Source organism: Stegodyphus dumicola, chromosome 5, assembly GCF_044657685.1.
Source record: "Stegodyphus dumicola isolate Sdum_Otavi_A_Nest chromosome 5, ASM4465768v1".
Lineage (NCBI taxonomy): Eukaryota > Metazoa > Arthropoda > Arachnida > Araneae > Eresidae > Stegodyphus > Stegodyphus dumicola.
This window is the reverse complement of record NC_140772.1, coordinates 118,451,118-118,466,432: the sequence shown is the minus strand read 5'-3', so window position 1 is coordinate 118,466,432 and position 15,315 is coordinate 118,451,118.

Sequence of the window (15,315 nt, the reverse complement as noted above, 5' to 3'; positions counted from 1 at the left end):
GCTGTTTCTTTCCCCCCACAAGTCTTTCGTTATTTAATAAGAAAAAATGTATTTTCCCTTTCCTTAATACAGTAAAACACCTTTATTTCTTAGTAAAGATCACACAGTAGTATATATAGTAGAACATTATTTATTCAGCTTTTGCTTAATTTCGAATTTGAAATTTTCAACATGTTCAGCTGAATGTTTGTAACAGATGATAAGCATTAAAATTAATCTTAAATTTTCTGATTAAACGAAAGAAAATATCTGACAAATCGAGCATTTTTTCGAAAGTCTCTGAAATGATTTTTTTTCGATAAGCCAACTTCATATATTATCCGCAAATCATAATAATCTTACCTCAAGCTTTCTTTACAAAAGAATTCAATATTACAATAAGTATTTTAAAAAAATTAATTTGTTTTACAAATGTTTCCTACATTTTTATTTTGAATTAAGCGGAATTCAGCTGCTTCATTATTTTTCTCTCTATAATGTTTTCACAGCATTCTTCCTTCCAGGAATAAAGTGTGGGACGGAGAAATTAACAACTCGCATTATCCTTTTCCCAAGTGGGCATCTGCCACTCATCATCATCACAATTGTATGACTTCATGTCACTATCATTTCTTCAGAATTGGAGTTTCAACGTTCTTATTTAATATAAGCTATTGTCAACTTGGCCATGGTTTCGGGGACTAATTTTGGCAAGAGAAATATGGCAAGAAATTACCAAAAGTCTCTTATCCGATCCTTGTATAACTGTACTGGATATTGCAATTGTCAATAATTGTAATCAATCTGTATATTCAATTGTAATCTTATTCGGCCTTTAGGTGTACCTTTAAAACGCATATGCCTTCCAGTAATTTTGAGAAATGGATTCTAAGTATTGAGGTAACCTATGAGAGCTTCGCCTTTTAGATGCGCTTTCATTGCGTTGTAATTAACATTCTTAGTAGTATGAAGTGTAGTAACTGGCGGTATTCTGTGATACTGCGAAGAGCTGTACCAGTATTTATGTGAAAAATTCCAGAATTGTTAAATATTTTTTTAAATACATTTTATCATGCCATCATTAATTCTGTGCGCATTTAATCTATTACGAATCCGTACGCAAGCAACAATGTAATATCAGTCCCGAAATGTAAGGGCGAATTTCGTAAATTGTTATGTTTCAATATTTATTGCGTATCAGAAACGATTTTTCACCGTTAATGTTCATTAAATATCACTATTCTGCTTTATTTAGAAAAACTCATGTGCATATTAAGTAGAAACGTTGCATTTTGTAAGTGTCATTTACTAAAAGATTCATTAATCAAATTCCCAGCTTTTAATTTTTATTCTTTTTTTATAAGTTTTTCATTTTCTTTTGGTCGCATGTAATAGAAAATATTATCATGCGTTATGAAACGAATATAAGCTTAGAAACAACGTCTTCATAGTTTGCATATAATAAACATCCCCTTAATTAATAAATCTTTTAACTGTGCAAATTCTCAATATTAACTTCCATATAATTCCATTAGGAATTATAAATACAAATAATATTTGAGTCAATGATCTCTTTTGTAGAATGAGTCATGACTATATGACGGCTATCTTTGCTATAAGAAATAAAATCTCATTATATTTATATTTATATGCTGAATTAAAGAAATGCATTGAAATGAAATAATTACACAACGAAATTTGTATTTGTGATTTTCGTTCAGCTTTCATTTTTGTTATTGATGTATAAAATGGAAAACAATTTAGCATTGTTGCATTCAGATATGAAAGTTTTGTTTTTATGTAAGTTTATTTAATTAGTTAATTTGTGCATATAAGCTGAAGAAACAATGACTTTTTTTTCAAGAAAATTCTCGCTGCTTATCACTAGATGCATTAGAAAGAATTGGGTTTTGTTTATTCTATATCATTATCTTAATTAATGATATCGATTAAATGTTTGATGTTTGTTGTTGTTTAATCAATTGTGGCAAAGCTTAGATTAAATATAACATCATTAATTATGCTCAATTATTTGTTCTTCATAATACTCATTTCATTTTATCTTTATCTGAAGCAAAATTCGTTTCACAAAAAATTAGGTAAACATAGATTGTGAAATAATTTTTTTTCTTTTAACATTTATCTCAATAAATTCTTAACAAATTTAATCTTCATTATTTGTATTTATAGTTGCTTTCTGCTGCAGCATAAGAATATTAGTTTTCTATTTTCTAATTACTAAGAATCTTAGTGAAAATTAAACCTATTTTTGAAATCAAAGTAGTAGACAATAAAAAGATATACATTCGGGAAATCCAAACTCTTTGCAAGAATAAGATCTGTATACATTTTCTGAAATATATTTAAGCAATCTGAAGACTGGCAAGTCGACTTTAAATGATATTCATAAATCTAAAACATACTGACATTATTTTTTGTGCTTAATAATAGCCAAAATGTAAATAGAAATGTCGTACTTGAAAGTAATTATTTTACAGCTAAATATTTTTTTTAATATTACAATTAAAATGTAATAAAAAATTGAGATTGAAATTAAATGCATACTTTATTGTTGTTTTTACAGGATTTTTAAAATGATACAACTAAATTTTGTTAATTGTTAAGCCAAAGCCTTATAGTTCCAGTTTAAGTAACAAATCAAATCAAATAGGTCTTTAGGCAATGGAAATTTTAATCACATGATATCCATTTAGTTAATACTTTAATATTTGATTTTTTTTTATGTTACAGTTCAAATGGAATAAAAAATTGAAAGTGAAATTAAATCCAATTTTTTTTTCTGTCATTTGTACAGGGGTTTTTAAATAATACGACAGAATTTTGTTGATTGGTTAGTCGAAATCTTATAGTTCTATTTTAGGAGATCAATAATATAGCACAAGCCTTCAAGGGAAATTTTTATCACGTGATATCCATTTAGTTAAGAGTCCTCAAAATTTTTATTTTTAAACGGGTCTCCTAAGAAAAATTTTCAATGAAAATGTTTTTGTAGAGTAACTAGTTAAAAAATCCTTCTTCCACATCCAATCAAAATTACGCAAGGTACACTGCGAAAATAAATTGGGACAGTTTTATAGCTCCCGTCCTACTGGGCCAATTGACGAAATTCAACTTTTACCATGTCTCGAAAGTGCGACTTAGGATATGTATTAGATTTATATATAACGGTGTTCTAGTACAGGTATTTTGACACAAAATCGGACTTTTTCTGAAATGGCATTCCAATGTTTTTCCATATTTCGATTCTACGACTTAAATTATACCAAACCGCCAAGTTTTGTAAAACTCGCAAGAGTAATTTTTAAAAAATTAGCTCTCAAAATTTTAGCTTCTGAATGTTAATTAATTTAATATATATTTATTAATATCTCTTTATTTGTTACATTTATTTGATTATTGCTTTCACATTTCGAAATTTAGGTTCATTCCAAATAAAATTCTTCTATTTTTTGATTTATTTTTAAAATTTGTATTTTTAAATAATTTTTATAAATTTTTCGAAAAACATTTTTGAATTATAACCTATAAAACTGTCACCATCATCTTAAAGTAGATGTATTTCTACGCATACCTGCAAAAAAAATTAGATTTTTTATTAAACATTTCCGAAAATATAAGTGAATTTATACATTGGCCCGTTTGAAATTTAACATATATTTTATTATGCGCTTCATTTGAAAATTTCATATATATCTTACTGACAAATATATGTAAATATGTTTTAAAAAATTGTATTCAAAACCTTTTTCAAATAATGCAAAAACCATTTTTTTAACTATTCAGTTATATTTCAGTGTTATTATTCTCATTTAAAGGTGATAATGAGCAACTGCATATAAATTAACAAAATTTCCGTTTTTTGAGAAAGAGATTAAAGTACTATCGTTATAATCAGATAACTTTATTAACATAATACTAAAAGGCAAATATTTCTTTAAGAGAACAGCAATAGCTTGTCTTTAAAACATAAAGAAGTACTTAGAGGTAAAATTTTCATTATGTTTTCTAAATAAATATGTCAAAGTAGGATAAAAATAAATTGATTACTTTAATGACAACTTTTATTTGTTCATTGTTTTGTGAACCATATATATAGAGAGATTTCGTGTCAACGATTACAAAATTATCTATACTTTAGCATTACATGGTATTTTTAAATGAAAAATTTAATGCATTGCGCTAATTCTGTTTTAAAGCATTCCGTTGTTCATGTTCAGAGAAATTACCAGAAAATGCTTTTAAGGAAAGCCTTTGAGAAATTCATCTCACAACACCAGAAGTTAAAATGTTAATTCTGTTGAAAATTAACTATCGATCTCAGTAAATTAAGTAGACTTCTTTTCTAAAATAAACTCATCTTAATGTTCCACATTAGTTTTCAATATTTGCTTTACCATCAATTAGTTTGGTTCTTACATTACTTAAAATTGTTCTTCAAATATACTCTACGATTAATGAAAAGCCCATATTTTATACAATATAATAAATTATATATATAATTTCAAAAAATTCGGGAATCTAAATTTTAGTTTGTATAAAATCAGAAATACAGTTTTTAAATAGATTAATTAGGTTTATTTTATACACGTTTTTCCCCTTGTCAAGAATATGTTTAAGGCAAAATTTTATGTAGTATCATTAATTTAAATTTTTTTCATTAGTAATTCACTTTATTAAAAATCATCTTAAAATTGTTTCAAGATTTGAATCTTAATCGGATAACTTTTTGTAACTTAAAATTTTGAAAAAATGCAGTTTCATTTGATTTGAATATTTGGTTTCCTAGGAAATTTTAAAGTTTTTTTTTATTAGAAAAAAAATTGCTATAGACATACATATAAATACATGTCATAATTCATGAGTTCTGAAGCAGTCTTAAAAATAGGGAAAAATTTTAGTTTAATAATTTATTTGTCGAGTTTCTGTATTACGTCGTTCGCTAAATTTCCGCCGCTAAACTTATCAGCAATAATTTATTTCTGGAAAGAAAGTTATGTGCATAGAATTGAAAAACTGGAAGTTTTCGCTAAACATTATCTCGATAACTTCAGCAACTGGAGATATCTGTTTGAGTGTTACAAGCAGACTGACCATTTTAGTATGGTCTTTGATCAATTATGCTCTAACTTTAGTATAGTTCGAATTACTTCAGTGACCCCATTGAAAAAAGGTTTTGCTCCTCCTCTAAAGTTTTAAATTGCATTCTGGTAAATTACGTGAAATAGTCGGATGATCAGGAAAGATCGGGAAACTCGAAAATACTAAATTGATATTATAAAGCAGAGCATTGATATTCTATATGGAATCAACTTCGAAAAATTCCATTTAGATTCCAAACAAAAATTTTAATATGATAGAATTAGGGGTGTCCTGTCCAATAGGCAAAAATAATCACACGCAAACCTATCAAAAGGCTGTTAGAATATCTTGAGTATCGAAGGCTATGATAAAATTTTGTGGTAAATACTTCGAACAGCCTTAAGCTGTAAATAGTCTTTCAGTTACTACGTTTGTTAAGAAATTACATTATTGCGCTAATACTTTCTTAAATTTAGTAGCCCTGGAAATCTGTATAAATCTCTTGCTTCCTATTTTAACCCCTGAAAAATGGCCAATATCTCAGGAACAATCACCTGAAGATGTGCAGGAAAAAATACCTACTGAATGATGCTGAAAGTTCTTACTTCACTTTGTGTTTCAAAACAAAATGAAACGGTGTATTATGTGACTATGCATATTAGACATTCAGAACTGATTGCAGAGGCATTTATAATACAGATTTTTGTTTTATCTCAAATTTTAGGATAAAACAGAAAGAACTCCCAAATTTTGGACAAGTAGCTGAGAAAGTCACTGACAATACCACTGCAAATTTATTGCTGCTATAGCAGCAAAAGAGTAAAAAGGAATTTTGGAATTAGTTTCAGAACATCTAATTAGTTCCGTATGAAACCCTTAATTAGGAACCAACAACAGTTGACAAAGTTTCAAAGTAGATTAACCCAGCGTTTTTCAGATTGTGGTCCGCGAAACACAATTAGTTTTACAAGCCGTCCTTTGTGGTCCATTTAGATTTAGGGAAACGACAAAAAGTGAAATTCAAATAGCTGCTTATACCGCACTACAGCTGAAAAATATCAGAGCTTGGAAAAATTGCACGTGGCAATAGTTTATGACTTGTCGATCACTATTTTTATGTAATATTTTACCGGTTATCTTACTTATTCATTCTAGTCTTAACAATAAAAGAGGGATTTAAAGTGTAATGATTGCGGTGTTTCTTATCAATATACATCCAAGCGTAGAACAGCTATGTAAGACTCGATAGGCTTATCTCGTCTTCTTAATAGGATTGTCAATATTTACTTAATTTTTAGTAAATAAGAGAAACGTTATGTTATATCTGATAAACTTTAAATGATTAAAAAGAATATAAATTATTCGTTATTAACTTAATTACTTTATATGAAAATAAAAAAAAAATAATTTTAATACGGAGCATTTAAAAAATACAAATATGTAAAAGTATAAGTAAAAAAATCGATTTCAGAAGGGACAAGACTAAGGCAATCCAGAGGGCATTACAAAAGTAGTCAACAATGGAAAAAAAGTTTGGCGATGTATTAACTCGTTAAGTGTGAAATGTTTTAAATTTTGTCTTAAAAAGATTTGAAATGCATTTACTGTCTTGATTCCTAGCATTTGTATTAGATATGGCTCATTTTCTTTGTTTTCGTTTCAAAAGACGCAAGAAATTACAAACGTAAAAACTGAAATTTTATTCAAATTTTGGTTATTCTGGGAAGTATTATATTTAAATATAATACTTGAATTTTATATTTAAATATAATACTTGCCCTGTATTATATTTAAAGAAATTCAATAATGAAGAATCTGCATGAATGCATGTCAGTTTTTCGCATTATAAAACTACAACGGTACACAGAGCCATCAAATTTTGAATAACGTAGTACTCCATCCGAACATGGACACGTGGAAGTCCTAATTTTGAATTTCAAGTGCGTTTTATCATCGCGTTCACATTTTTTTAAAGATATGTCTGTGGAGCCATGGGCAAAGCAGACCATTACTTGATCCAATGCCCTCTAACCGCACAGTGGCATGTGCAGCTTCCGGAACAGGCAACTTCTCATAAGCGTTATCTGATCAAACAGCCAGCATTTCACAGCAAAATATGCAAGATAATGCAGAAACTAGTGCAATTGTGAACAGATTTGTGCAGTGCGGAATAGATCCCAGTCAATCTCTGTCTTTTATTTATTTATTTTTTGTTTTCCTGCAGATTTAGTAGAGATCAGCATTGCGTAACTATTGTATATATTATGAAACATGTATCTTGCATGTATTATGACCAATGGAAATTATTATGAACTATGCATTTCGTAAGTACTGTATATATTATGAAACATATATGTATTATGGCCAATGAACATTTAAGCATGTATTATGAAGAAGGATCAATGTATTATGAACTGTGTAAGCATGTATGATATAAGTCTAAGCATGTATTACGAAACAGGATCTATGTATTATGAACTACTTGTATCAAGTACTATGAACTATGTAACCATGCAAACATATATTATGAACTATGTAGCCATGCAAACATATATTATGAACTATGTAACCATGCAAACATATATTATGAACTATGTAAACATGCTTTATGAACAGGATCAATGTACGCCCTTACGGCACCCATGAGGTGTTGCCCCGGATAGTTGCGGAGTCTGGACTAAACACGAATAATTTAAGTAAGCCGCACGGGTGCTTTGACTCTGCTCTCAAGTCAACTCTGCTCAACTCTTTGACATTTTGTAAACTTTAACGAATTTTTGGTTAACATTCTCAAAATTTTCAAAGCATGCAGTGGCAACACTGTACGGAAAAAATCATTTTTATCTCCAGCGCTTTGTATTATCTATCGGAAACTCTAAAGACATGCTGTTTTGTAATTTTGATCTTTAATGGAATTTTATGTGGCGTAAGCGCCAAGAATGTGAAATTTAATAAAAAAAAGTAAACACACAAAATATTAATAAAAAGACAAAAGAAAGTTTTGTAAAGCCATCTTAGTAAGGAAACTAAAAACATGAACTGAGAAAAGACTGAAAAGAAACAGAAAAATGTATGCCAACACTTAATGCTGCATTGGGAATTCCGAGCGTATACTGCTAAGCTGCTTTTAAATTTTTGTAATTTTACTGTTGAATTGCATATGGCGTAAATTCGAAGAAATAATAAAACTAAAAAGACAAAAAAAGGGCTTAGGAGTGAGTATAACAGGAGAGGAGATGGCAGACTAATAGATTTAGAGCTCAGTGAGAGTAAAAAAGAGACCTTAAAAAAACCATTTTGGGATATCGTTAAAATCTGAAAACTTTCAGCTACTTTTTAACGGCATTACTCATTTCATTATAATGGAATAATGAGAGTCCACACGAGAGAAAAGGAAGCATATTCTTTCAATAGTCGAATGAATTTTTCCAATATTTTACTCAACCAAATAGATATTAAACATATAATAAGTACTTGAATTACAGAAAACACATAATGGGCCAATGAAAATTGATATCTGGTAGATAAAAATTTCTTTAATGAAAACTCTGGTTGAAATTTATTAAAGAAACTTTTTAGGAGCAGCCTATTAAAGCGCTGTCTTTTAAATTTGGATGTTATTCTTAAATTATAAAAGAAGGCGTCACTTCTTGCAGATATCAGTGAAATACATGACATGAATGCTACATATTTTTCCAGTTTTTACAAATAGATAATTTAATTTTATCGGCTGTTTTCAAATACCTTAAGTAAAACAGATTGCTGTTTGTGGATCTATTGATAAAGTTTGATTAAAGTGCGTGGGAATGAAATATAAAACGACATGAGTTTTATCTTAAATCTGTCTTTACGGAAACAATATAGAATACCTCAGATGTTTGACATTTTTTCTAGAATAGTTAGCTGGGCTGATAGACTGGCAGAAATATCTTTTGCTCAGCGATTTAAACATGGGCTAAATGGAACTTTAAACTTTTATTTAGCATGATATATTCTACGTTTTTTATGAACATGGAGCAACCACTCAAAATCATATTAAAGTACTGTAACACATTATTTAATTTTATGGGTAAGAAATTATTTCGAGCGAATAAACGCATATAAAACATAAGAATTTCTTTTGCAAGTTTAAATTTTGTATATAGCTGTTTTTCAAAGGTCTGAAAATTATTTCCCATGCTTAATCTGGATAAATAGAGGTATGGTGAAATGAAACAGCCTGTGAGCACAGCAAAGTAACCTTCAAACATAAATTCATAAACTTTTGATATTTGATCACTCAAAAGATGATGAAAGGGGGAGAATGTTTGTGACTAAACTATTTATTTTGATACTTTTGTAGATATTTCTAATTATTGCAACATCTTTGCATTGCTATGGATTACTAAATAAATATCCAGCGATAAATGTTCGAAGATGCGCTGAAGATCCTCGCGTTAGAAATGTGTTAGTTTCGTAAGTTTGAGAAAATAAAAGTTGATGTTTTATCAAATGGTCAAATTCCTTTAAGCACATCATAAATTCTGTTAACTCTTGATAGATGTTAAGTAAATTATTGCTAAATCAGAAGTACCAGTTGAGCAGGGAGAAGTGTGTAAAAGACACTTTTATTAAAACTAAAGAACAAAAGGCGCATTTAAGTGCTTACAAATAACTCATACAGCACTTATGACGAGGTAACTTTAACAGTCAAATATAAATTTTAATTCAAGTAAGCTAGTAGGCGAAGGCTACACAAATCAACACGAAGCTGGCTCAAAAGCCTATCCGAAAAGATATTGAAATATTGGAATTATTATGCAAGGCCGAAGACTACAAGAGCTAAAAGCAACTTAGTAACTTGGCCTCGAAAGACAGAACACTCTGCCTTACAATCTAAAAACCTCAGTTTAAAATACACCCCAGATAATTTTCAATCTGGCGTGGAAACATAAAGAAAAAAATAACAGTAAAGGTCTAAATCGCAATAGCTGGTTAAATAACATAATGGAACGTTACAACTTTACTGCATACTAAAAGCTTTCTGGTGGTAGTTGCTATATCGAAAAGTGAAACGAATGTTCAAATTAAAAAACGAAAGGGATGCAGGAAGCGTGAGTCTCGACCCTTTGTTTATGAATATAGTGTCATTTTGAAGGAATGTTTTCATCTTTCTCTGCTTCTTCTTATTACTGAATTCAACTAAGTTTAATCTTTTGTACTAAAGTGCCAAAACTGATTAGTAAGATTATATGGTGTTCATGCGATGCGTGCGTTGTTATATAACAATTTCAAATTAACTAGAAGTGGACTGTACTAAATATTTTATTCAACAACTTTAATCAAAATGCGTGCCATCTTTCAAGCGATGACTTACTACTAACAACAACAGCAAATTAAAAAATAAAACTGAGTAAGCGTTTACAGGGTTGCTGTAATAAACATCTGTGCCATACAAGGCGCCAAGAAGAGAAAAAATGACGTAATCTTACAGTTAAATAGTCCTAATGACTTAACATACCCCCCGGCATTGAAGGGTTACTTCAATAATTTCGTGCGATAATACTCATAATAACCTACAAAATTGTACAATTACTACCTTATACAATAAAGCAATACGAATAACATCTCTTAATTTAATATAATAATATACAATTTTCAATACAAAATTTTATACACAATACAAGTTGCAATACAAGTTTTATAATAATAAGCTAACACTTAACTAACTTAGGAAGCTTTTTCTTGGGGTAAAATTGCAGTTTTTGTAATTCCACGCTTAATGATGCCCTTTGCTGTTTGTATTTCTACTACTCTAACCTTACCGTCAACTCCAGGAAAAAGTCTTCTAATGCGCCCTAACACCCATCTACAGATAGGGAGCCCATCCTCCTTAACTAGTACTAGCATACCTATTTTAATATTCGTTTGTTCTACCTTCCATTTTGAACGCTGTTGTAGTGTGTTTAAATAGTCCCTATGCCAACGATTCCATATCAACTGGACAAATCTGGTAGTTCCTTTCCATCTTGAGAGTCTGTTTTCAGGTATATCAATTAATTCGGGTTCTACTATAGCAGTCAAGGGTCTTCCAATGAGAAAATGGCCTGGTGTGGTAAGTCATTAGGCCTCTAAATCATTTACATCGGAAGATAAGGGAGTAATAGGGCGAGAATTAAAAACAGACTCTATCTGAGTTACTACGGTTAATAACTCCTCGAAAGTCAACCTTGCATTACCTACAATCCGCTTTAAGTGATATTTCACGGATTTTATTCCAGATTCCTATAGTCCACTAAAATTAGGTGTCCGTGGGGGAATAAACTTCCATACTATTCCTTCTTCACCTAAATAATCTGCTAATTTTTTGTCAGGATTTCTAATTAAATTGTTAATACTTTGCAATTCGGCATTTGCGCCAACGAAGTTTTTTGCGTTGTCTGAGAAAATGATTGAGCATTTTCCTCGCCTAGCAATAAATCTCTTTAAGGTGGCAATAAATGCGTCAGTGGTGAGTTCACTCACTAGTTCCAGATGCACTGCCTTTGTTATAAGGCAAATGAAAAGAGCTAAATATACCTTATGAAGAGTTCCTTTCCTCTGTCCCTTATACCTAATAAAAAAATGGACCGCAAAAATCGGTGCCGACATGATTAAAGGGTGAGCTCGGATTTACGCGCTCTGCAGGTAATGACCCCATAATTTGTTCGATAGTGACTGGTTTATTTTTACTACAGATTATACAGGGTTCAAAGAAAGTAAATTACTTTTATTATTAATGGGTTTACCTTGTGCGAGGGAGTTGTAATCTAAATAAAAACTACATTTTTGAACCTCTCTTACTAAAAAGGATTCTGCCTTATTTAACTCCTTTGAACTTACCCCTCCTGTTCTTCTCTGTGCTTCTTTCTGTTTTGCACACCTAGAGTTCCAAATGAACCTGAAAATATAACTAACAATACGTAATAATTTTAAATAATTGTTAGTGATATCTAGGACATTGTCAATAAATTTTGAAGGCAAAGTGCATAAACAAGCAATGTCAGTTCTTTTTCTCAGTTCATTAAAAAATGTCTCTGTTTTTTCGAATTGTTCAAAGTCAATGTTCTTGTTAGGTAGGACACCCTCACTCAAGAATGGAGGACCTTTCCACCACAGATCAGCATCATACAGCTTGTCAAAATTCAGTCCTCGGGAAATAAGGTCTGCTGGGTTCTCCTCTGAACGCACATAATTCCACTGTCATGTATGTGTTAGCTCTTGGATCTGCAACACTCGATTAGCAACAAAAGTTTTTAGTACTTGCGAAGGATTCTGAAGCCATGCTAACACTATGGTTGAGTCACACCATAGACATATTTTACTGATGTCCAATTTCAATAAAGGCACCACCTTTGCAACAAGCTGTGCTAGCAGTACAGCTGCGCAGAGTTCCAGTCGAGGTACTGTCAACGGTTTTAGTGGAGCTACTCTGGACTTGCTGCAAAGCAAATGTGAAGATAAATTATTCTCACTTCTACAGCGTAAATACATGCCTACTCCATATGCGTGTTCTGATGCATCTGAAAATCCATGAATCTGTATCTCAGAAAACCTGTCCTGTAAAACATATCTACTGACTTGCAAATTGTTGATAGATTGCATTGAATCAATAAAAAGTTGCCAATCCTTAATTATCCTTTCGGGTAGCGGATCGTTCCAATCAAGCTTCAATAACCAAAGTCTTTGGATGAAGATTTTTGCTTTTGTTATCCCTGGACCAAGCAGTCCTAATGGATCATAAATGCAAGCAATATCAGACAACACTGTTCTCTTTGTGTAAGTAGTTGATTTCTTGATCGTTGATTTGTACGAAAAACAATCTATCTTTGGATTCCATAATAATCCTAAAATTTTGATGCTCTGATCGTCGTTAAATTTACTGAAAGAATATTCCTCTTGTCCATCAGGAAACTGCAAAAGATCAGGATGATTAGCACACCATATGTGCAGACGCATTCCTCCACGTGATAATAGGTCAATCAATTGCGACTGTAATTCTTTAACCTCTTTTAGAGTATGGGCTCCTGTGAGTACGTCATCGACTTACAAATCCCTTTGTACTATTGGCGCTGCTAACGAAAAATTGTTTTTCGCGTCCTCTGCTAATTGATTAAGTGTGCGTGTTGCTACATATGGTGTGTTGGAAGTACCGTAAGTTATAGTCTTCAGTCTATAGACCTTAACTGGTTCTTCTTCACTACTCTTCCCTAAGATGTGTAATAAATCTCTTTGATGTTCTTTAATTAAAATCTGACTGTCATGTATCTGGCAGCGGTGAGCCAATCAGCTGCCTGGCAGAGCCCAGCAAGTGAGAGAGGCCAGTTGCATGTTAGCCTCAGAGGAGGCAGGTGGTAGGTTAATTATGTTGTAGGAGCGAGGTAGTGCTCCGAGTTTGCCTTTATTCTTTAAATGTTAATTTTTTTTTCATTATTCTTTGAAAGTTAATTTTTAATAAATGTTGGTGTCGTTTTCCTCATGGTGCCTTATTAATCCGCAAGGTCATTACAGCACGCTATCTTACGAGAACCAGAGCTAACGAAGACGACCGGATTTTGGAGAAAAGGTGAGAAATTTTTGTTGTAACTTTAAGGAAAATTTCTTCTAAATATGTTTAAAGGAGTAGTTAAAAGTGATTTGATTTCAGTGTTGAAGGAACTAGGTGAAGAAGCCGATTCTAGTTTAAAAGTTCTAGAATTAAAAGATAAGCTTTTAAGTTCTAAAGAATATTTGAAAGATAAAGATTTTGTTATTGAATTTCTTAATACTACGGTTGAAGAAAGGAAAAAGTCAGAAGAAATTGTGAAATTGCGTTTAATGCAAATCGAAAGTAGCAAAGAATGTAGTAATAACGTAGAAAATACACTTTCATTAGATAAGCTTTTGAAAGCTGTACAGGCATTATCGATTTCTGTACCTAAAAAGGGTGAAGCATGGAACTTATTTTTTGATTCCATAGAAAGGGCTTTTAAGCATAAGAACGTACCAAATGAGTTTAAGTCTGAAATTTTACTTAAACTGATAGGTGATAAATCTTCTAATATTCTAGTATATATTAAAGATGATGATTTGAAAGATTATGAAAAAATTAAATCTTTAATTCTTAAGGAATATGAACCATCGCCAATTATATGTTTAGAAAATTTTCGCCAAGCTCAAAGGTTGATGGGGGAAACTCATTTGCAGTTCGCCTCTCGTTTAAGATCATGTTGGGTCCATTATTGTAAAAGTAGAAACGTCAATGATTTTGAATCTTTAATTAACTTAATAATTTCTGACAAACTTTTTCAAACATTGGATAGTGATTTAGCGTGCCATGTTGCAGTTCGACAAGGTGAAAGTTGGCTACGTCCAGAAGAACTAGCGAAGGAATGCGACATTTACTTCATTGCCAAAAGTAAATCTTTTGATGACATAAAAGGTGAAAAACGCGCTAATTTTCGTGATTCATACAACAAAAACTCTAAATATATTCCACCAGCGCTAAGAAAAGATTTAGTGGTAAATGAACAGAAACATTCGTTTAAACCGCGAGAATGTTATGTGTGTAGTAGCAGTTTACATTTGGCTAAGGATTGCCCGAACAGGCGAAATAAATTTGAGAGGTCCAATAAACAGAACGATAATTTCCCGGTCAAACCGAAAGTTAACACTTCAAGTAAGTCGAAGGACAATGCGGTTGTTACAAATGTAAATTCTAAACATTTACAAAAACCCGAGTGTTCCGACGGAAAACTTAATTTTTATTCCTTGGAAAAGATTACTATTTACATTGCAGGGAAGCAAGTAGAAGCTATAAAAGATTCAGGTACGGAAATACCAATTTTGAACACTACATTAATTCCTGATTTAAAAATAGAAAGTAAGGGTAAAATCATTTTAAGTTCCGCATTTGGCGACGTCATAGAGGCAACGTTAGCAACTATTCCCATTTATTACAAAAAACCAAACAGTTGTCTATATTCGCGCTTAGAAGCTCTTTTCGCGTTGACAGATAAGCTAAATGTCCAATGTTTAATTACACCAGATGTATGGGATCGCATATTTGAAGACGAGAATGAATCAACAGTCTTCCCTGAAGCGAAACAGGAAACTCATGAACAAAAACAACTTGAGGTTGGCGCCGTTGAACTGTCAAATGTAAATCTTTTTTATAGCTCAGCTGCGAATCAGAATGATGAAAGACTAAACAGTTATTCGGAATCGAATAAATTTAAG